At 39.2% G+C, this 16,873-nt stretch overlaps 1 non-coding gene across 1 annotated transcript; it reads left to right on the forward strand.

Annotated features, from left to right (window-relative positions):
- The first annotated feature begins 624 nt into the window (after window positions 1-624).
- Window positions 625-731, forward strand: LOC132651662 (U6 spliceosomal RNA). The gene has a single exon (XR_009589247.1). It is a non-coding gene; the product is annotated as a U6 spliceosomal RNA (small nuclear RNA).
- Window positions 732-16,873: the final 16,142 nt, after the last annotated feature.

Raw genomic sequence — 16,873 nt, forward strand, 5'->3', positions numbered from 1 at the left:
GATGTCCTCCCCACACATGAAGGGGCATGTGTGAAGAAGGGGGAGGGAAGGATGGATTGGGAGAGTAGGAGTGTTATGGTGGAATACAAAGTGAATAAAGAGTAACTAATAATAATTAAAATAAAAATATTTAAAAATATAATTCCTTTTGGATTTATATGATGGGAGAGTTTGCTTTGAGATTGATATGCCAAAGAAAGTGACCAGAGAGAATAGAGTCTCTGTCTCTAGGTCTCTTTCACTTTATATCTTTGTTTCTGTCCGTCTTCGTATATTTCTGAATCTGTCTCTCTAGATTTTTCTCTGTTTCTCTCAGTCTCCCTCTCTCTGCCTACCACATGTGGTTAATTATGAAAAGCTCTAAGTTTTAGTGAAGGACTACAACAAGATGATTGCTTGCTGATGTGACACAATCAATGGTCTTTTTAAAAACATAAGCAATTTCCCAATTAAATGCTTTTTGTTCAGAGATTTGCCTTGTTTAGGGAGGGTTTTCACAGTAAGTAATTCACTGAATTTGGACATATCTGTGTATTTAACAAATAATAATGGAATCTGTGAAAATGTGAAAGTCACAAGTCAAGGACATGTGATTTATTAATGACCACCTGAAGGAATTATGTGGAACTAGTTTTGGCAGCACATATACTGAAATTGTAACAATACAGACAAGATTAGCATGGTTCTTAAACAAGGATGACATGCAAATTCCTATAGTGTTCCTCTTGTTTTGTTGAAATTAAAGAAAACACAAGCAAAGGAAATTGTGGAGAGAAAGAACATAGGGAAGAAAACAAGAACTGCAGAGTTAAGCATAAGCAATAGACTACAAGAAATGGAAGAAAGAATCTCAGGTGTGAAAGATACAATGGAAACAATCGAGCTCTTTGTCAAATAAAATATTAAAACTAAAAATATCTGACACAGAGCATCCAAGAAATTCAAGACTTCATAAAAAGAAAAAAAAACACAAAAACTTAAGAATAATAGGAATAGAGGAAAAAGAAGATTGCCTACTCCAAGACCCAGAAAATATTTTCAAAAGAATCATTAAAAAAAATTTCCCCAAATTAAAGGAGAGGCCAATAAACAAGAGGTATATAGAACGCCCAATAAATTAGTCCAAAAAAGAAATTCTTCCCGCCACAACATGATCAGAATAGTAAGTATAGTGAACAAAGAAAAAAATACTAATAGCTGCAAAGAGAAAAGGCCAAGAAACACATAATGGCAAACCCATCAGAATGACACCTGACTTCTCAACAGAGACCAAGAAAGCCAGAAGGGCCTGGATGAATATGCAGGCCCTAAGAGAATACAGATGTCAGCCCAGGTTACTATACCCAGCAAAACTCTCAGTCCTCATAGACAGAGAAAAGAAGATATTCAATGACAAAACAAATTTCAACAATACCTACACACAAATCCAGCATTACAGAAGACACTAGAAGGGAAAAATACAACCCAAGAAAGCTAGCTACTTTCAAGAAAACACATGAAATAAGTAACCTCACTATAGTAAAACAAAAAGCAACCAAGCACACAAACTAACTATCATGGCCAGCATCAAAACAAAGGCTCTAACAGCCACTTGTCATTAATCTCTTTCAACATCACTGGACTCAATTCTCCAATAAAAAGACACACTCTAACAGAATGTATGCATAAACAACACTTGGCAATCTTTTGCATACATAAGTCACAAATATAAACATTACCTGAGCAAATATAAACATTACCTGAGGGTAAAGGGCTGGAAGATGGCTTTCCAAGCAAATGGGCCCAAGAAGAAAGCAGGAGTAGCCATTCTAATATCTGATAAAATAGACTTTCAACCAAAATTATTTAAAAGAAATGGGAACTTCATACTCTTCAAGGGAAAATTCCACCAGGAAGACACCACAATCCTGAATATCTATGCCCTCAGATGAAGAATGGATACAGAAATTGTGGTACATCTACATAAATGGACTCAGCAATGAAAAACAAGGAAATCATGAAATTTGCAGGTAAATGGTAGGACCTGGAAAGGATCATCCTGCATGAGCTCTCCCAGAAGCAGAAAGACACATAGGGTATATGCTCACTCATATAGACATATGATATAGGATAAACCTACTAAAATCTGTACATCCATTGAAATTAATCAACAGGGAGGACTCTGACGAAAATGCTCAATCCCCATCCCAAAAAGCAAAGAGGATGGACATCAGAAAAAGAAGAATTTGTTATTTTCTTTTCTGAATAATACTCCATTATGGAAATATTCCACATTTTCCCTGAAGAAGATTGTCATTCCTGTTCTTTGGTCATTGGAAGTTGCTGGGATTTAATCATTGTATTGAATGACAAACTTTCAGGATAACAATGTTCTTTTATCTTAATATTCCCTCCATCTTCTTCTACTTTCTGGTAATTTGAATTACAATGTCCCCTTGAAGCCCATCTTTTTACATGTGGAGTTCCCAGTGAGGAAATGTCTGGTTAGAGATTGGAGATATGGCCTTGTTAGATAATGTAATTCCTTTTTTTCCCCTAATTTCTTTTTCAGCTCTTTTATCTTTTGTAGACAGGAGGGATACTTAATTTTTTTGTGTTAATTTTGTATCCAGCCACTTCAGTGAAGGTGTTTGTCAGCTGTAGGAGTTTCCTGGCAGAATTTTTGGGTAACTCAGGTATCATATCATCATCTGCAAATAGAGATATTTGACTTCTTCCTTTCCTATTTGTATCCCCTTGATCTCCTTCAATTGTCTTATTGCTCTAGGAAGGACATCCAGAACTATGTTGAAGAGATGAAAAGAGAGTGAGCAGCCTTGCCTTGTCCCTGATTTCAGTGAAATTGCTTTAATATTCTCTCTGTTTAGTTTGATGTTGGCTATAGACTTTGTGTATATTGTCTTTAGTATATTTTGATATGTATCTTGTATCTCTGATCTCTCCAATACTTTAAATATGAAAGAATGTTGGATTTTGTAAATGATTTTTCAGAATCTAAGGAAATTATCAAGTGTTTTTTTCCTTTCATATTTGTTTTTTAAAAAGATGCATCACATTGATATATTTCTGTATATTGTTCCACCCCTGCATACCTGGGATGAAGCCTACTTGTTCATAGTGGATGATATCTTTGATGTTTTCTTATACTTTGTCAAAGACATAAAGTACCTTGGTGTGACCCTAACCAAGCAAGTCAAAGACTTTTATGAAAAAAATTTCATGTCTCTGAAGAAAGAAGATATCAGAAGATTGAAAGATCTCCTATTCTCATGGCTTGGCAGGATGAAAATTGTAAAAATGGTCATCTTAACAAAAGCAATCTACATTTTCAATGCAATTCCCGTCAAATTACCAACACAATTCTTACAGAACTTTAAAGAAAAATTTTCAAATTCATATCTCCAGAAACCCAGAATTGCTAAAACAATCCACTAAAAGAAAAGATCCTCTGGGAGTAGCTCCATCCCTGATCTCAAGCTTTACTATGGAGCAAAAGTAAGAAAAACTGCATAGTACTGGCATAGTAACAGAATGATTGATCAATGGAACCAAATAGAAGACCCAAAACTAAACGCACACACTTCTGACTTTTGACAAAGTTGCCAAAAACCTGAAATGGAAAAAAGATAGCATCTTCAACAAATGGTGCTGGTCTAACTTGGTGTCTAACTACATGTAGAAAAATGCAAATAGATCCATACTTACAGTCTGCACAAAACAGTCCAAGTGGATCAAAGACCTCAACATAAAATCAGGCACATTAAATTGGTTAGAAGAAAAAGTGTGGAAGATCCTTGAACTCTTTGCAGAGGAGACAACTTCTTGAACAGAATACCAAGGTCACAGAGTCTAAGAGCAACTATCAATAAATGGGACCTTATGAAAGCTACTGTAAAGCAAAGGACACTGTCATCAAAACAAAATGAGTGCCTACAGATTGGGAATCTGTGGAGAGCCGGGGGTTTGGTTGCCATGGCGCTGGCTTCCACCCTCAAAACTGGTAAACAAGTCCTAGAGCGCATGACCATTCGGCAATAGCGCACCAAGTCACGAGCCCAGCCCGGAGAGTCATATGGGGTGATGGGTGAGCAGCCAATCAGGGCATGATACGTCATCTCATACCATGGGTGAGCATCCAATCAGGGAATGATACGTCATCTCACACCACTCTGGTGCGAGCAGGGCTTATATAAACAGCGCCACTTCGGGGCTCGGGGTCTTCCTCCTTTCATCGCTTGAGTGTAATAAAGTTGCTGTAGAAGGATCCTGTTGTTCGCATACGTTCTTGCTGGTGAGACGATTACGTGGGTTGCAACATCTGGTGCCGAAACCCGGGACGCCAGGAACTTGCCATTGCCGGTGCCGAGGAGACCCCCATTCATGGGGAGGATTCAGAACTGCAGCATCGAGGTAAGTTCTGAGAGGTATGTTTGGTCTTGATTTATCTCATCTTTCACCTCAGCTAGCAGAAGCCCTTATTGCTTTCCCTGTTGTGACTGTTGCCCTCGTCCTTCTTCTTTTGGTTTTGTACAAGCTTGAGGGCGATCTTGAAAGGGAAGAGATTAACGGAAAGCTAAGAGCAGGTACTAGATCACTGTGGCTTTTGGTTAAATCTTGCTTGGAAAATGAAAACTGTCGTTCCTCTATTAAGGCTGGTCAGGAAGTGTTGGAGGAGATACAAGACAGCATGTCAGAAACAGAACGGGATAAAAGGTTAAGAGCTCTTACAAAAAAGGAAAAGGATGTCTCTAAAGATGTCCCTAGGGATAAAGACCCTTCCACAGATGGTAAAGCCACAGGAGCGAAAGGCAAGGGAAAAGACACCCTGGGAGAGAAACATGATAAGGAGAAGAAAAAATCTAAAAAGGAGCCTCTCTATCCGACAAAAGAACTAGAGGCTTTAGAAATTGGCAACTCTGAGTCGGAGGAGTTAAGTCCCTCCAAGGAGTCAGATATAGAGGAGGAAGCAGCCCGCTATGAGGAAGAACAATACCACCTGGATGAGCGGCCACTACTGAGAAACAGGAAGCATGCACTTTCTCGGTCGGCTGCTCCTGTTGTCCCTAGTGCTCCTCCTCCTCCCTATATTGGGAGGTACTGCCCTGACTCCTTCTTTTCAACAAAAGAATTTCAACAAAACATAAAAATTTTCAGACTTTTCCAGTATTCGAAGACATGGAGGGAGGCCGTGTCTACGCACCTATAGACTACCCCCTAGTCAAAGAACTGGCAGAATCAGTTAACAAGTACGGGGTGGATGCTAATTTTACAATCATGCAGCTTGAGAGGCTGGACTCTACAGCAGTGACCACAAATGATTGGCAGACTGTAGTAAAAGCTGCCCTCCCAATATGGGAGTGTATTTGGAATGGAAAGCTTTATGGCATGATGCCTGTCAGTCCCAGGCTAGGGCTAATGTTAATGCAGAGGACAATCAACAAAATTGGACCTTTGACCTACTAACAGGACAAGGTCCACATGTTCAGCGACAGACAAATTATGATTGGGGAGCATATGGCCAGATTTCTGCTGCTGCAATTAAAACATGGAAGGCCCTTTCAAAGAAGGGTGGGACCGAAAGCCATTTAACAAAAATTATCCAGGGTCCTCAGGAGTCATTCCCAGAATTTGTGGCCAGAATGACAGACGCAACAGGCAGAATATTTGGAGACCCGGAAAGGGTCCAACCAATGATAGAGCAACTGGTGTATGAGAATGCTTCACCAGAATGCAAGGCAGTCATTATCCCCAGAAAGAGCAAAGGACTAACAGATTGGATAAAAGTTTGCCGAGGACTCGGAGGCCCGCTTACCAATGTCGGCCTGGCGGCAGCCATATCACAAAACAAGAACCACCCAAGTTCTGGAAACAATAAAGTTTGTTTTAATTGTGGCAAAATGGGTCATTTAAAAAGAGACTGTCGTATGTCTGCACAAAAGAAAGTTCCTGGACTTTGCCCTAAGTGTAGAAAAGGCAATCACTGGGCTAATGAATGCCGCTCAGTCAGAGATATTCAGGGAAAACTTATACAGCATGACACCCCCTCTGAGGACAGGGATAAAAATGTTCAAAAAAATGGACATCAGGGCCCCAGGTCTCAGGGCCCCAAAAGATATGGGACACAGGTAGGCAACAGGAGGGTTTATCCAGCTGTAGAGCAACAAGAGGATCAGCAGGGTTGGACCTTCGTTCTACCTCCCAATTCTTATTAATGCCACACATGGGGGTGCGACCTGTCCCAGTGGAGTTGAAGGCCCCCTGCCTGAAGGAAGTGTTGGTCTTATTTTGGGTCGCTCCTCTCTCACTCTAAAAGGACTTATGGTCCATCCTGGAGTATTAGATCAAGATTTTACGGGACAGCTCCAGGTGCTTTGTTCCTGCCCTCAAGGCATATTTTCTATTTCTCCTGGATATAGGATTGCTCAATTGGTTCTCCTCCCAAGCCTTCATGACTGTTTTCCATCTACCAAAACACCAAGGGGCGCAAGACGGCTTGGTTCCACAGGAACAGATTTTGCTCATCTGGTAGTTGATCTTAAAACTAGACCTACCCTACAACTATAAATAGAAGGGAAAAGTTTTACTGGTATTTTGGACACAGGGGCTGATAAAAGCATTATCTCTTCCACCTGGTGGCCTAAGGCGTGGCCTGTTACACAATCATCCCACTCCTTACAAGGGTTGGGATATGAGGCCGGCCCTGCGGTTAGTTCACTTTTTTGATGTGGCAGGCACCAGAAGGTCAAACAGGAAGCTTCATACCATATGTTCTTCCTCTCCCTGTCAATCTCTGTGGAAGAGATATTTTGCAGGATTTAGGATTGGCATTGACCAATGAGTATTCTCAACAAGCGGTTGATATTATGAAAAGGATGGGGTATAAGGAAGGAAAAGGTCTTGGCAAGAAAGAACAAGGGAGAATAGACCCAATTTCACAAGAAAATAATAAAGGAAGACAGGGCTTGAGTTTTCATTAGCTGCCATTGAGGGTTCTATGCCCATATCCTGGCTCACAGAGGAGGCCGTATGGGTTCCTCAATGTCCCCTTTCCTCTGAAAAGTTAGAGGCTGCCACTCAATTAGTGGAAGAACAAACTCAGCTTGGTCATTTGGAGCCCTCTGCCTCTCCATGGAATACACCCATTTTTGTTATAAAAAAGAAATCAGGAAAATGAAGACTTCTCCATGATTTGAGGGCTATTAATGCACAGCTGTGATTATTTCGAACAGTGCAATGAGGCTTGCCTCTGCTTTCAGCCCTGCCTTAGCAATTATAATAATAGATATCAGGGATTGTTTTTTCTCCATTCCATTGTGCCCACAAGTCAGACAAAGATTTGCCTTTACATTACCCTCAGTTAATCATCATAAACCAGAAAGATATCAATGGAGGGTTTTACCTCAAGGCATGGCTAATAGCCCCACCATGTGTCAATTGTATGTGCAGATGGCTCTTGAACCAGTTAGACAGCAATTTCCTTCCTTGTTGCTGATTCATTATATGAATGATATTCTCTTGTGCCATGAGGACTTAGCCATTTTGCAAGATGCATATACTTTGTTGCAAAAAACCCTGCAGCAATGGGGATTTTATATTGCCACTGAAAAGGTCTAGATTTCAGAGGTAGGTTCCTTTTTGGGAATGGTCATTTACCTGGACAAAATAGTTCCTCAAAAAATAGAAATTTGCAGGGACCATTTACATACCTTAAATGATTTTTAAAAATTATTAGGTGATATAAATTGGCTTAGGCTGTTTTTAAAGATTCCTTCTGCTGAATTAAAAACCCTATTTGATATTTTGAAAGGGGATGCTCATATTTCTTCACCCAGAGCCTTAACACCGGCTGCAAGCCGTGCCCTGTAGAGCCTGATAGGCCTAAAGAAATGGTCAAATGGAAGGATGTCTTGACTGGTTAATGTAAAGGCCCAGATCCTATCTTAATAAGATCCAGGGGAGCTGTCTCTGTTTTCCCACAGGAAGAAAACAATCCATTCTGGGTACTAGAGCGCCTCACACGAAACCTCGTGGCAGCTGAAGATAATCTTTCAATGAATATACCTGCAACTAATTCCAGTTCTTGCTTGGATCCTTCTAAATCGGGTTCCTAGTATTGTGGGGGTACAACGTTGGGCCATTTTGTCTGCATTCCCGAAGCCTATGCCAGTCAGACCTAATTCATAATTTTTTCTCGTCCAATAAAGATTTAGGCCTGCCTTATTTGACAGTAAATCAATTGTCGGCAGGTATGGCTGAAGCCATAAACCTTCATGCATCTGCTAGCGCACAATTAAAATGCGGATTGATGGTTCTTAACCAGCGTCTGGATCTTGTGGAAGAAAGAATAGATATTTTATCTCAATTGGCTCAATTAGGGTGTGAAAGAAAAAGAGGAGCACTCTGTATTACCAGTGTACAATATGAAGATCTTACCCGAGCCGCTAATTTGTCCAGGAAATTGTTCCTATATCTTGCAGGAAATTGGTCAGAAGGATTTGAAGAAATGTTTGAAGAGCTAAGGGCGGCAGTGGTGACCATTAATTCTACTCGAGTGGATTTATCACTCACAGATGGCTTATTATTCTGGGTTTATTCCGCCTTTTCTTATTTTAAGGAATGGGTGGGTATTGGGATGTTTGGTGCTGCCCTGTGCTGTGGTTTAATATTTGTCCTCTGGTTGTTCTGCAAACTCAAAACCCAACAAAAATGTGACAAGGTGGTGATCGCACAGGCGCTAGCCACTCTGGAGCAAGCCACCTCCCCTGATATTTGGTTATCCATGCTGAAAAATTAATGCTTGACAAGGTTGCCTCTGTCTTTGCAGGCACATGCCACAATCTGGATTTACAGCCCTTGCACTCCCTGGGGATCTGTTTCCCATTGCACGGGGATGGGTGTAAATCACAATTTTTCTCTTGCCAAATGAGCTGGAAAGTCAGTGACGGAAGAGTGCAAATAAGTCTTCACCGACCTAAGACAGGACAGCCTCACAGTGAGGAGGTTGCTCCAATGACGGGCAACGGCTGAAGCATTGCCTTCCACCAGGCTCAGACATTGGCTTTCTGGCATAATGCTATATTGACAGTAGCAAGCTTACTGTTCAAACAAAATATAAATGGGGGAGATGTGGAGAGCCGGAGTTTGGTCACTATAGTGCTGGCTTCCACCCTCAAAACTGGTAAACAAGTCCTAGAGCGCATGACCGTTCGGCAATAGTGTGCCAAGTCACGAGCCCAGCCCGGGGCATCATATGGGGTGATGGGTGAGCAGCCAATCAGGGCATGATACGTCATCTCACACCATGGGTGAGCATCCAATCAGGGAATGATACATCATCTCACACCACTCTGGTGTGAGCAGGGCTTATATAAACAGCGCCACTTCGGGGCTCGGGGTCTTCCTCCTTTCATCGCTTGAGTGTAATAAAGCCTGCTGCAGAAGGATCCTGTTGTCCGCGTACGTTCTTGCTGGTGAGATGTTTACGCGGGTCGCAACAGGAATCTTCACCAAGCCTCTATGTGACAGAGGGCTAATATCCAGTACATATAAAGAACTAAATTTTAAAAGTCACAAATGAAGTTATCCAATTAAAAACTGGGCAACAGAACTAAACAGAAAATTCTTGATATAGGTATATCGAAAGGCAGAGAAACACTTTTAAAAAAATGCTCAGCTTCAATAGTCACCAGGGAAATGCAAATCAAAAGGAACCTGAGATTTCACCTTACACCCATCAGAATGACTAAGATCAAAATATCAAATGACAACACATGCTGCAGAGACTGTTGACAAAGGGGAAACTTCCTCCCCTACTAGTGGGAATGTAAACTTGTACAACCCTCTGGAAATAAATCTTCTACTTTCTCAGACAACTAGAAATAGTACTGCCTCAAGATTCAGCTATACCATTCCTAGGCATAAGTCACAAGGACACAATAAGGACATTTGCTTAACCATGTTTTTAGCAGCTTTATGTGTAATAGCCAGGAACTGGAAACAATCCAGATGCCCCCCAACTGAAGAATGGATAAAGAAATTGTGGTACATCAACACAATAGAATATTACTCAGAAAAACCAAAACAAACAAAACAAAACAAACAAACAAACAAAAAACCAAGGAAATCATCAAATTTGCAGGTAAATGTTAGGAATTGGAAACAATCATCCTGAGTGAGCTATTCTCAGAATCAGAAAGACACATATGGTGTATACTCACTAACCGATATACAAGATAAACCTACTAAAATCTGTAAACATAAAGAAACTAATCAAGAGGGAGGACTCTGGCTAAAAAGCATAATCCCCATCCTGAAAGTTAAAGAGGATGGTCATCAGAAGTAGGAGAAAAAAGGGAATGAGTTAGGAGCCTGCTACAGTAGGCATCTGAAAGGCTCTGCCCTGCAGACTGCCAAAGCAGATGCTGAGATTTATAGCCAACTGTTGAGCAGAGTGCCTGGAATCTAATGAAAGAAGTGAGAAATAGTAAGATCTGGAGAGGACAGGAGCTCCACAAGGAAAGTAACAGAACCAAAAAATCTGAGCACAGGGGTCTTTCCTGAGACTCATACTCCAAACAAAAGCCATGCATGGAGATAACCTAGAACCCCTGCACAGATGAAGCCCATGGCAGTTCAGTGTCCAAGGGGATTCCATAGTAATGGGAACAGGGACTGCCTCTGACATGAAATGATTAGCCTGTTCTTTGATAACCTCACCCTGAGGGGAGAGCAGCCTTCCCAGGCCACAGAGCAAGAGAATGTAGCCACTCCTGCTGATATTTGATAGACTAGGAACAGAAGTAAGGAGAGGAAGACCACACCTAACAGTGGACTTTGGGAGGGCCATTCGTGGAGAAGGAGTAGGGAAGGTGGGATGGGTAGGGAAAGATGGAGGCATTTGTTGGGGGATACAAAGTGAGCAAAGTATAATTAAGAAAAATTAAAATAAAAAATATTGAAAAAAATTCCTTTTGGATTTATTATAGGAGGCTGTCCTTTGAGATTGATATGCCAATGAAAGTGACCAGACAGAATGGAGTCTCTGTCTCTCAATCTCTGTGACTTTGTTTCAGTTGGTCTAGCTCTCTATTTCTGAATCTGTCTCGCTAGCTCTTTCTCCCTCTATATATGTCAGTCTCCCTCTCTCTGCCTGCCACTTCTGGTTCAGTATAAAAAGCTCTCAGTTCTGGTGAAGGACTAAAACAAGATGAGAGCTTGCTGACTTGACATCCTGAAGGGTTTCTGTAAAAATATAAGCTAGGTCCCAATTAAACTCTTTTTGTTCAAAGATTTGCCTTGGCTAGGGAGTGTTTTCCCAGTAAGTAATTCACTGACTAAGGACATATCTTTGCATCTATCAAATAATAATGGAATCTGTGATAATGTGTAAGTCACATGTCAGGGACAAGTGACATTATTAATTCCACTTGAAAGAAATATGTGAGCCTTTTTTTGAACTAAGAGTCTTGGACATAGGAACTCTAATCTCTGTCTTGTGTGCTTTCAGCTGCCCAGATTAAGGCATGTAGAGCTGAATACTCTGTCTCTCAAACACATGGCCCTTTTAATAACTGGTCCTGAAACATTTCCTGGCTTTCACCTGTTTCAGGACATCATTCTCCCTCTCAGCCAATTAGCACCTGAGAGAATCTTGAGTTTTCCATGGAGGTGCCACCTGAGCTCATGGGGTTTGAGGTAGCTTGCCAACCACTAGTTCAGGGCTAGGTTTCTCTGCAATATAATGAGATCCTGGAAAGCATGCCTTAAAAAGTCAAAATCTGCCTTCTTTAGTGGAATATTTTCTTCATTTTAAGTCATTGTAAAAGTTGTCAACATATTTTTATTGATTATGTGGTGTTGTAGGAGACTATTAATATTTACTATTGGTTCATCTTCTAGTAAAGCTTGCTGTTAATCTTTAACAGCTGTTCAACCAAATACAGAGACTGGGTTTTTAGTTAACTTAGAAAACAATGCTGAGCAATATTTGCTCCCTCCTAAGCCTCCATGCCCTCAATTTCCTAACATTTAGATTTCCCACATTATACTTGCTTTTTGTGAAATCTTAGGTCTGGTTCATGCTCCAAGTCCTCTAAGATCTCTCCTCCTTGCTCTTCTCTTGCCCCTTCTCCTCCTTCTCCTCTTACTCCTCTCCTGCATTCTGGCTCCTCCCCTCTTTGCTGTCCTCTGACACCTCCCTGCTCAACATTGTGTCTAGTTGCTTTATTTGTTCCTGTTTACACAAGAGTTGAGACAAGATGCTTAGAATGAGTATCACAACACAATATCCAATTGAAACCAGAGAATTGGAGGTGTGGTGGGGGAGAAATCAGCATCTGAATGAACAAGGTTAAGGTCTATACATTAAAAAAAATACCAACAATGTGGGAATTTGGTATACTATATAGGAAACACCTTTTCAATTGCTCCCAATTTCACATTCCCACCCATGTGTTACACTATTTTTTTTTAAATACACCAGTTCAAGTATGTGTTATTCATATACCCACTGGAACATGATCAGAGTCTCAGTGCCAAGTCCCTTAAAGAAAACTAGGTTCATGCATGCAGAATCATGGCACAACCCCCAAGAAGAAGCCATCAGTCCTGAAGAGATCTATATTTCATAACCATGATCACAGTTTCCTTATCCATTTATTTATTGTGATTTGTTTACACCATATCACCTCTACTGCCCCCTCACTCATCTACTTCCAGTCCCACCTAGCCTCCTTCTACCCCTTTGCAATTTCTAAAAGTCTCCTGATAGTGGAGGTCCTCCTCCACCTCCTAATTGACCCTAGATTATCAGGTATCACCCAGGCTGCCTGCATCATCTTTTTTCTGCAGCCTGATTCTCAGGGCATTGTTCTCCTTTTGTCCTTAATTCTCTATATTTATGTCAATCTTCCTTCCTCCACTCCTATAGGATTTACAGAGCACTGAGGAGAGGGAGAATTTCATAGGGAAATCCCATTAAGACCTGGGTGTTTTAAGGCCTTTCTCTGCATAATATTGGACTGTGGGTCTCTGTATGCAATCCGATTCAATGCAGAAGGAAGCATCTCTGCGGATCCAAACACATGGCAATGATCAATCAGTTGAGGTCAGAGAGCTGTATATTTTAATAACAACAGCCTGGTTTGCTTGAAATTTTCCTTAGGATGCCCTTGCCCAACAGTTCAATTCACTGCCACCCAATCTCCCTAGTAGAAGATGGGTTTAGTCACAATTAGATGGCCTATTGGAACTTTATCCCCCAGTCTTAGTAAGTGAACTCTTAATAAGTGAACACATGCCATATTTGTCTTTCTGCATTTTAGTTACCTTATCCAGGATGATTTTTCCTGGTTCCATCTATTTGCTTGAAAATATCATGATGTCATTTTCTTAACTAAATAATACTTTATGTTGGAAATATTCCACAATTTCTTCAAAGGAGATTGTCAGTCCTGATCTTTATTGCTTGCAAGTTGCTTGGACTTTAATCATTGCATTGGATGACAAACTATCAGGATAACTATGTTATTTTAGCCTAGAAGTCCCTAGGAAGGTGTGCTTTGAGGTTGATATGCTAATGTAAGTGACCAGACAGAATGGGTTTCTGTCTCTTTGTCTCTGCCATTTTATATATTTGTTTCTGTAGGTCTGTGTTTCTCTATTTCTTAATCTGTCTCTCTAGCACTTTCTCTCTCTCTGTTTCTCTCAGTCTCCCTCTCTCTACGTGCTGCTGGTGGTTCAGTAGAAAAAGCTCTCAGTTCTGCTGAAGGACATCTACAAGTTGTCTGCTTACTGATGTGGCATCATGGATAATATCTGTAAAAATATAAGCAAGGTCCCAATTAAATGCTTTTTGTTCAAAGAGTTGCCTTTGTCAGGAAGCATTTTTCCCAGTAAGTAATTCACTGACTGAGAATATATCTGTGCATTTAATAAATAATAATGGAATCTCTGATAATGGAAAACTCACATGTCAAGGACATAGGACTTTATTAATGAAAACTTGAAAGAAATGTGGCACACATTAACTGAACTAAGGATTTTGGACACAGGAACTGTCATCTCTGGGTTGTGTCCTTTCACCTGCCAAGATTGAGGTATGAAGCACTGCTCGGCCTTTCTCTCAAGCAGGCTATACACCTGGCCCTTTTAATAACTGGCTCTGGAAACTCTGTCTGGCTTTCAACTGTTTCATGACATCATTTTCCCTCTCAGCCAATCAGCACCTTACCATTGTGATATAATAAGATATGTGGATGTCGTTATGAATTTTGATGTTGTGATGTAATTGTGATGTCATAACAGCATTGCAATGTCATCATAGCATTGGATATCCTAATATCATTGTGAGGTCTTACCATTTTTGAGGTCATAATAGCTTTTTGATGTCAAAATTCCATTGTGATGTCATACCACAATCGTTTTGTAATACCATTGCGAAGTCATAATAGCATGGTGATGTCAAATATCATTGTAAAATCATCATACCATTGGGAAGTCATAATATTTTAATGACATTATATTATTTTGATGTCAAGATCTATTTGTGATGTTATAATAGCATTGTAATTTTCTACCATTGTGATGATGTAATAGCATTGAGATATAATATCATTGTGATATCATAGTAACTTTTTGTGGTCATAATAGCATTGTGATGTCATAAGGGCATTATAATGTCATAATAGCATTGAGATGTCCTCGTATCATTGTAAAGTCATACTGTTTTGAAGTCATAAAAACATTGTAATATCATAATTCCATAGCAACGTCATACTGCAATCATGTCTTACTAGCATTGTGCTGTCGTAAGAGCAATGTAATATCAATATGAATTTTGATGTCATAAAAATTATGATGTCATAATAGCATTGTGAAATCATAACACCATTGTGATAGCATAATACCATTCAGATGTCATTATAGCATTGAGATGTCCAAATACAAATGTAAATTCATACCATTATGAATTCATAATAGTATTGTAATGTCATAATTCCATTGTGATGTCATAACACAATCATATCATAAGAACATTGTGTTGTCATAATAGCAATGTGTTGTCATAATAGCGTTGTGTTGTAATAAAAGTGTTTTAATGTCATAATAGCATTGTTAACTAATATCACCAATGTGATAGCATAATAACATTGTGATATCATCATAGCATTGTGATGTCATAATAGAATTGGCATGTCATGATAGCATTGGGATTTTATAATAGCAAAGGGATGTCATAATACCTTTGTGAAATCATGGCAACCTTTTAAAATCATCATAACATTGTGATATCCTAATACTATTGTGATGTCATAGTAGCAATGTGATGTCAGCATAGCATTGTGATGTCATAACTCTATTGTAATATCAACACTTCAATGTGATGTCATACCACAGTCGTGTCTTAAAAGTATTGTGGTGTCATAATAGCTTTGTAATGTTATGATGAATTTTGTTGTCATAATAACATTGTGATATCATAAAATTTATTGCTGTCACTAAAGCATTGTAAGATCTTAATAGCAATGTGAAACTATGAGACAATTTTGATGTTGTAATAGCACTGTGGTGTCATAATAATATTTTGAGGTCATAATAGCATTTTGATGTCAAAATAGCATTGAGATTTCAGACCATTTTAATGTCATAATACAATTTTGATGTTGTAATACATTTTTGAGGTCATAATAACATTTGATGTCATAATAGCATTGAGTGTCATAATAGCATTGAGTGTCATAATACCATTGTATTGTCATAATACCATTTTTCGATCATAAGTGCATTGTGATATCATAATAGCATATTGAGGTCATAACACCATTGTGATGTCATACTAGCATTTGATGTCATAATAGCAATTTATTGTCATAAAAGTATTGAGATGGCATACTGTTGCCATTTCACAATGACATTCTTATGTCATAATACCATTGTGATATCATAACACTATTTTGAGCTTATAATAGGATTGTGATGTTTTAATACCATTGTGATGTGATGATAACTTTGTTATAATATTTTGATGTGATGATAACGTTCTGATTTCATCATAGCATTGTGATGTCATAATACCATTGTGAAGTCATAATAGCATTGTGATGTCATACTAGTCTATTTAGGTCTTAATGTGATTGTGATGTCATAATAATTTTGTGATGTCATCAGAACATTATTATGTCATAACAACATAGTTATGTTGTCATAGCATTGTAATGTCATAATATTTTAATGTCATAACACATCTGTGATAGCATAATAGCATTGTGATATCATCATAGCATTGTGATCATATAAGACCATTGTGATGTCATAATAATATTGTGAAATCATATTACCATTGGAATGTCATAACTTTGTCTTGTCATAATAGCTTTGTGATACCAAAATACCTTTGTGATGTAGTAATAGAATTGAGATATCATAATTTCATTGTGATGTCATAATAGCATTGTGATTTTGTAATACCACTGTTTTTAAAAGGCCAAACTTCCATCCATACAAAAGGGTACAAACCAAATAAAGCCAAATCAACTGTCAAAACCCAGGTACAGGATGCCTAACCTAAACCTAAACCTAACCCCTAACCCTAACCATTGCCCTAACTCTGACCCTAAACCCTAACCTTTTAAACATATGAAGTATAATATTTGAGTCTTTAGTATTTAACTAGGCTGGTGTGTACTTTGCCAGCTGTAAGCCTCCTGTGTTTATTTTGCATTAGGCATGACCAACATTTATCCCATGTGAAATTATCTCATGTTGAAAGGATAAGTCAGCTTCCAGAGCAGTTTGACATGTTAATTTAGTCAGTATTAAAAATTTTTTTTGACATGGCAGATGTGCAGTTTCCATGTTTGTCACCCAGCCTAAT

The sequence above is a fragment of the Meriones unguiculatus genome, assembly GCF_030254825.1.
Source record: "Meriones unguiculatus strain TT.TT164.6M chromosome Y unlocalized genomic scaffold, Bangor_MerUng_6.1 ChrY_unordered_Scaffold_23, whole genome shotgun sequence".
Lineage (NCBI taxonomy): Eukaryota > Metazoa > Chordata > Mammalia > Rodentia > Muridae > Meriones > Meriones unguiculatus.